We start from the raw sequence: 7,548 nt of genomic DNA, 5'->3' as shown, positions 1-7,548 counted from the left end.
TCTTTTGATGAGCAGAAGCTTTTTAGTTTTATGAGGTCCCATTTATCTATGCTATCTCTTAGTTGCTGTGCTGCTGGGGTTTTGTTGAGAAAGTTCTTACCTATACCTACTAACTCCAGAGTATTTCCTACTCTTTCCTGTATCAACTTTAGAGTTTGTGGTCTGATATTAAGATCCTTGATCCATTTTGAGTTAATATTGGTATAGGGTGATATACATGGATCTAGTTTCAGTTTCTTGCAGTCTGCTAACCAGTTTTCCCAGCAGTTTTTGTTGAAGAGGCTGCTATTTCTCCATCATATATTTTTAGCTCCTTTGTCAAAGACAAGTTGGTTATAGTTGTGTGGCTTCATATCTGGGTCCTCTATTCTGTTCCACTGGTCTTCATGTCTGTTTTTGTGCCAGTACCATGCTGTTTTTATTGTTATTGCTTTGTAATATAGTTTGAAGTCAGGTATTGTGATACCTCCAGCATTGTTCTTTTGACTGAGTATGCCTTGGCTATTCGTGGCCTCTTGTGTTTCCATATAAATTTCATGGTAGATTTTTCAATCTCTTTAATGAATGTCATTGGAATTTTGATGGGAATTGCATTAAACATGTAGATTACTTTTGGGAGTATCAACATTTTTACTATGTTGAGTCTACCAATCCATGAGCATGGGAGATCTCTCCACTTTCTATAGTCTTCCTCAATCTCTTTCTTCAGAAGTATATACTTTTCCTTGTAGAGGTCATTTTTACATCTTTTGTTAGGTTTACACCAAGGTATTTGATTTTTTTGAGGCTATTGTAAATGGAATTTTTTTCAGTTTGCTCATTGGTAGTGTATAGGAATGCTAATGATTTTTCTATGTTGATTTTATATCCTGCTACCTTGCTATAGCTATTGATGATGTCTAGAAGCTTCTGAGTAGAGTTTTTTGGGTCTTTAAGATATAGGATCATGTCATCTGCAAATAGGGATACTTTGACAGTTTCTTTACCTATTTGTATTCCTTTTATCCCTTCTTCTTGCCTAATTGCTCTGGCTAGGAATTCCAGTACTATGTTGACTAGGAGTGGAGATAGTGGGCATCCTTGTCTGGTTCCTGATTTTAGAGGGAATGGTTTCAGTTTTTCTCCATTAAGTATAATGCTGGCTGTAGATTTGTCATATATAGCTTTTATAATGTTGAGGTACTTTCCTTCTATTCCTAGTTTTCTTAGAGCTTTTATCATGAAATGATGTTGGATCTTATCAAAGGCTTTTTCTGCATCTATTGAGATGATCAAGTGGTTTTTGTCTTTGCTTCTGTTAATGTGGTTTGTTACATTTATTGATTTTCATATGTTGAACCACCCCTGCATCCCTGGGATGCAGCCTACTTGGTCTTGAGGTATTGCTACTCCTGTCTGTTCTCAGGGGCCATTTGCTTGGTAAATCTTCTTCCAGCCTTTCATCCTAAGCCTATGCTTATTTCTTTCAGTGAGATGGGTCTCCTGTAAGCAACAAATTGTTGGATCTTCCTTTTTAATCCATTTGTCAAGTGGTGCCTTTGATGAGTTAATTAAATCTGTTAACATTAAATGTTAGTACTGATAGGTATGTGGTGATTCCTGTCATTTAGTTATCTTAGTTGTTTGAAGGATTGATTGTGTGTACCTAAGTTGAGGTTACTCTCTACTTTCTTGCTTTTTCTTTTCCTGTGGTTTGGTGCTACCTGTTTTTTCATGGTTAAGTTGGGTTTCACTTTCTGTGTGCAGAATCCCTAGAAGGATCTTTTGTAGTGGTGGCTTTGCAGTCACATATTGTTTTAGTTTCTGCTTATCATGGAAGATTTTTATTGCTCCATCTATTTTGAATGATAGTTTTGCTGGGTAGAGTATCCTGGGGTTGAAATTATTTTCATTCTGTGCCCAGAAGATCTCACCCCAAGCTCTTCTTGCTTTTAATGTCTCTGTTGAGAAGTCTGCTGTGATTTTGATGGGTTTACCTTTGTATGTTACTTGATTTTTCTCTCTCACAGCCTTCAATATTCTTTCCTTAGTTTCTGAACTTGTTGTTTTAATGATGATATGTCATGGGGTAGTTCTATTTTGATCTGGTCTGTTTGGTGTCCTGGAGGCCTCTTGCATCTGTATGGCCATAACTTTCTCTAGATTTGGGAAATTTTCCATTATTATTTTGTTGAATATATTATGCATTCCCTTTGCTTGCACCTCTTCTCCTTCTTCAATGCCCATGATTCTCAAGTTTGGTCTTTTGATGGAGTCAGTGAGTTCTTGCATTTTCTTCTCACAGGTCTTGAGTTGTTTAATTAATTGTTCTTCAGCTTTTCCTTTAATTACCATTTCATCTTCAAGTTCTGAGATTCTGTCTTCTATTTGTTCTATTCTGCTGGATTGGCCTTTCCTTTTGTTTTGCAATTCTCTTTCATTTTTTTTTCTGAGGTTTTCCATATCCTGGGTGGTTTCCTCTTTAATGTTGTCTATTTTTGTCCTGAGTTCATTTTTCCATTTATTCATCGTGTTCTCTGTTTCACTTTGGTGTTTATACAGTGCTTCTATGGTTTCCTTTATTTCTTCTTTTGCTTTTTCAAATTCTCTATTTTTGTTGTCTTGGAATTTCTTGAGTGTCTCCTGTACATTTTGGTTGACCCTATCCAGTATCATCTCTATAAAATTCTCATTGAGTACCTGTAGTATGTCTTCTTTTAAATTATTCTTGTGGGCTTCATTGGATTCTTTGGCGTAGTTTATCTTCATTTTGTTGGAGTCTGGATCTGAGTATCTGTTTTCTTCATTCCCCTCTGGTTCCTGTACTAAGTTTTTGCTGTGGGAAAACTGGTTCCCCTGTTTTTTCTGTCTTCCCGTCATTGTCTTTGGTGTTGTTACTGTCCCTGTACTGTGTGCAATTAAGTATTTTCTAGCTTGTAATTATAACAATGGTAATATTTAGAATGGAAGGGTGAACTGAGATGGAAAGCAAGAAGTTAAAGAAAAGGGGAAACAAATACACAGACAAGAGGTAGAAAACAGAACAAGGTTTCACACAAGAAAGTTTCAAAGGTATAAACAGGGAGCATTAGTGTACTAATTGACAGTAAGCTGAACAGACATTAGAGAGACAGAGAGAGGATTGAAAATCAAAAATAAAAAAATAAAGATAAGAATAAAAATAAAAAATATGTAAATGAAAGAAATATCTATATATAAAAATGAATTAAAATAAAATGGAAAATAGAAAATTAAAAAAAAAAAACCAAACCAAAAAACCAAAAAATCTCCAAGTTCAAATGCAATGAAGTTTCAGTCTTAATAATTTGGGTGTCCGTCTCAGTCTCCAATCCTGGGGATGGTGCCTCAGATGTTGTTCAGTAGTTGTCTCATCAAAGGGGACACATAAAGTAGAACAAAACTACACACACACACACACACACACACACACACACACAAATCCCCACCAAGTGTCTCAAGTTAAAACAGTTTCAGTAAGTTTTTCAGCATGCAGGTGTAATTCAGTTGTTCTCTCATCAAAGGTAAGGAGAAAAAAAAAAAAAGAGTCTGGAGACAGTTCTGAGAATGGTATCTGCAGCTGTGGCTTGCCTGCCCACTGCTGCTGGCGGCGTTATTTATGCAGATCTCTGGGGTGAGCTTAGCTCTCACCTGGCCCCAAAGGCTTTGTTTGCTCAGAGTTCTCCTGTGTGGGAGCCTCTGCTACAAGCTTTCCCCTTTCCAATATCACCAGGAAAGGTGACACTGCACCTGCATTGTCAGGCCTGCGTGTTTATTTATAGTTCATATGGGAGGTGGGTCTTCCCCCCTCTCCTGTGGAGTTTTCCTCCCACTGCCACTTTCACAAGCTTTCCTGCTCCTGATTACTGGGAGGTGCTTCTGCTCCTGCCAGCCACCATGTTTGTTTACAATTCACATGGGAAGTGGGTCTTCCCTCCTCTCCTGTGGAGTTTTCCTCCCTCCTCCACTCTCACAAGCTTTCCTCCTCCTGGTTGCTGGGCATGTGCCCCCGCTCCCGCCAGAGCCTCTCTGGCCCACTCGGCCTGTTTATTTACAGTCCCAGGAAGGATTCCCTTCCCCCAATCTTCGGTGCTCAGTGCACCCCACCCTTTTTCCCGCGTGTCTTTATTGTTCTTATTACTTATTAGTCAGTTTCTCTTTTTTCCCTGGGTGGAGGTCAGTCTGTCCAGGGGGCTATGCTGCTCTGGCCCAGGCTTGTCTGTGGGAGTACCACGGTACCACGAAGCTCACCTGGTCTGCGTCTTCCAAAGCCGTCTGGGCACGGGTGACTGACGGCCCAGGGACCCTCCTGGTTTCTCCATTTAACATGAAGTGGAGATTCTCTGCGCCGGCTGGAGGTGTGGAGGGTTCAAAGTTATGCCTCTTCTCAGTGATTATGCCTGCAAACTGTGTCTCCAGCGTCTCTCCAAGATTTCACTATAGGAGGCTCGCTTTCTGCTTCCTCCCTCTAGGTGCAATCTTGGAATCCACTCATAGGTTGTTTTATATTGCCCATAGCAACACATCAGGAAACAAATAATGCCTGAATGTCTCCCATTTTACAATATTTAGATTCTTGACTGGATTGAGGTATTGTTATTCAGATCTAGACAATGTGAAGTTTTCCATCATCCCATTGATGGTAGCCGCCTAGATCCATTAGTTCATCAGTAGAGGGAAAATGGTGACATTCTAGGCCATCATTCCTACATTTATTAGCTAGAATTATTCTATAAAGAAGAATTTTAAGGGGTAGCAGTGTAACTCAAGTAGTAGTTCACCTGTCTAGAATGCACAAGTTCCTGGGTCATTAATTAGTATTGCAAAAGAAAAGAAATAATAAAAAGAATTATTCTTGAATTGTTTGTGCAGGAAAGGCATAACATTTTCTGGTTTTCAGAATAATTAATTAGTTCCTAGCATCTTCCAAAAATGAGCAATTTTAGTATAATTATATATTCATGGATTTTAACATATTTGATATGGTTCAATCCATTGAAGTTTTATTCCTATTAATGGCAAAATTCTTTGGCCCATAAAAGATTCATATGTCCCCCAATACAAATACAACCATTATCTATATACATATAAATATATACAGAGCATGTTTCCAAAAGTGGGCTTGTTAGAGGTGACTAAAGAAGGAGGAAAGGAAGGAAAGAATGACAGAGAATGAATAATGATGAAATACATCAGATCTGTGTAGTTACAAAACACACTGAAAACTGTTGAACAATAATTCAGGGGGGAAAGGTGAGAAAGTGCAGTGGAGGAGGTTAGACTGACTTCAGCACAATGTATTTACAGGTAAAACACCAAGACAAAAATTCCACTGAACAACAAACAGATACTTAAACAATGAAGGACAGGAACATAAAACAGGTCACACCAAGGGGAGAGCACTAGTGGGGGGACAGCAGTAAATGAAGAAAGTAAAGAGGGTAAAAGTAGTTGATGTACTTTTTAAGAAAGTATGAATATGGAACATTGAAACCTGTTGAAGTCACCATAAGAAGGGTATTGGGTAAAAGAGAATATGGAAGGGGTGAACCAATTCAGGGGCATAATGTATAAAACAGACATATATAATACATATATATAAGGTATATATAATATACATTAGAAATTATACTATTAAACCGCCTGTATAGCATGAAGGAGAGAGATTATGGTGGAAGTATTTTGTATTCATGTATGAAAATAGAACAGTGAAACCTGTTGAACTTGTTCTGGGGGAGGATAAAAGAGAAAGATGGAGGGGTGAATCTAATTAAGATATATTATAAACACTAGTGTAAATGTCACAATGTACCTCCTGTATAACTACCATATGTTAATAATAAAAAAATCAAAAAAAAATTAATATGTTCAATTCTGATTCTTTTGACCCAATCCTGATTATTTTAGAAAAGTTCCTTGCATTCTTATGTAAGATTTTCCCAGGCTCAGCTCACATTCCCTAAACCAGATCTAGAATCAGCTATTCTCAAAAAATTCAGTTTTGTTCAGTTTGAAAGGGTGTTTCGAGATTACCACCATCACCAAGGATTGCTTCTTGCCACTGTTTCTAAGGTTTTCAGTGTTTATTTAAAGCCATACCATTTTTAAGCAAAAGTGCATCATAAGTTTATACTGGTATTTCCAATCCAAATTTGCAATTATGGAGTTTTTAAGTGTAATTTATCTTCCTTTTATACTTATTTCTCTTTTTCATTGAAAATTTTGGTTACAGATGGTGATAAAAAGATTAGTTATCTTATTACTGTAATTCTAAAATAATAATGACATTGTTTTTACCGAAATATGATAAATTAAACAAGTAAAGATACATTTGCAAACATTTTTTGCCCATTGTATATACCCACTAGAGATTTACGGATGTACAATTTTGTCTCAAAAGCATTCAAAATAATTCTTTGTTGGGTGATTAGACTATAAAGTTAATATACAGTTAATTCAGTTGTTTCCTTTGGTTAGCATTCTAAGACTTAATTTTTAATTTTGTTATAATAAAAGTTTCCGGGTTTTTGGTGTAGACGGGTGTCCTGGCCAGGGAGAAGGAGTTGCATGTGTTGCTTCAGCTGGCGGGAGTGGAGGCGGCGGGGTCTGTGTGACCGCCTGGGTTTGTGAGATGGCTACTGACATTTCTGAATCCAGTGGGGCTGATTGCAAAGGAGATCCGAAGAACAGTGCCAAGTTAGATACCAATTACCCACTTGGAGTCCTGTATTGTGGAGTCTGTTCATTACCAACAGAGAAAATTCACCCAAACAAGAAGCTGGAATTAGTGAAGGTCAAGGAACAGTAGGAGAAGAAAAGGAAAAGAAAAAACAAAAGAGAGGTGGAAGGGGTCAGATAAAACAGAAAAAGAAGACCGTACCACAAAAGGTTACTATAGCCAAAATTCCCAGAGCAAAGAAGTATGTGACAAGAGTGTGTGGCCTTGCAACTTTTGAAATCGATCTTAAAGAAGCACAAAGATTTTTTGCTCAGAAATTCTCCTGTGAAATGAACCAAGCCTTGTATGCACATATGAATAATAAAAGAAAAAAATAATAAAATAATAAAAAAAAAAAAAAAGAAATTCTCCTGTGGTGCCTCAGTAACAGGAGAGGATGAAATCATCATTCAGGGGGACTTCACAGATGACATCATTGAGGTCATTCAGGAAAAATGGCCTGAGGTGGATGAGGACAGCATTAAAGACCTTGGAGAAGTAAAGAAGTGAAAACTTGTATTTTAATGATCTGAACTGAGAGTTGATACGTCCAAAGGAAGAGGGGCCTTTTAAAAATATATGTTTATCCTACAGTAAACCTGTAGACTCCTCTCCTTGGCATTTTCACTGTCTGTACAAGGCTGCTTGGTTTTTTTATTGCCAAAGTCTAGTAAAACAAGGAGACTGTCATGCTAATGCATGGACCAGAATTTAGTCAAATAAAAATTTTTGGTCATTTGGTACTGACTTTTTCTCTTTTTAACTTTTTATTTTGGAAAAACTCTATAGACTTTTTTTCCTCAGTGCTGGGGATTGAACCCAGGGCCTTGTGC

General features: G+C 37.5%; 1 pseudogene; it reads left to right on the top strand.

Moving 5' to 3' along the window:
- The first annotated feature begins 6,546 nt into the window (after positions 1 to 6,546).
- LOC109702364 (density-regulated protein-like) lies at positions 6,547 to 7,306 on the top strand (annotated as a pseudogene).
- The last annotated feature ends 242 nt before the right edge of the window (positions 7,307 to 7,548 follow it).

Source organism: Castor canadensis, chromosome 4 (assembly GCF_047511655.1).
Source record: "Castor canadensis chromosome 4, mCasCan1.hap1v2, whole genome shotgun sequence".
In the NCBI taxonomy this organism is placed as follows: Eukaryota; Metazoa; Chordata; class Mammalia; order Rodentia; family Castoridae; genus Castor; species Castor canadensis.
This window is presented reverse-complemented; position numbering and strand designations above follow the sequence as displayed.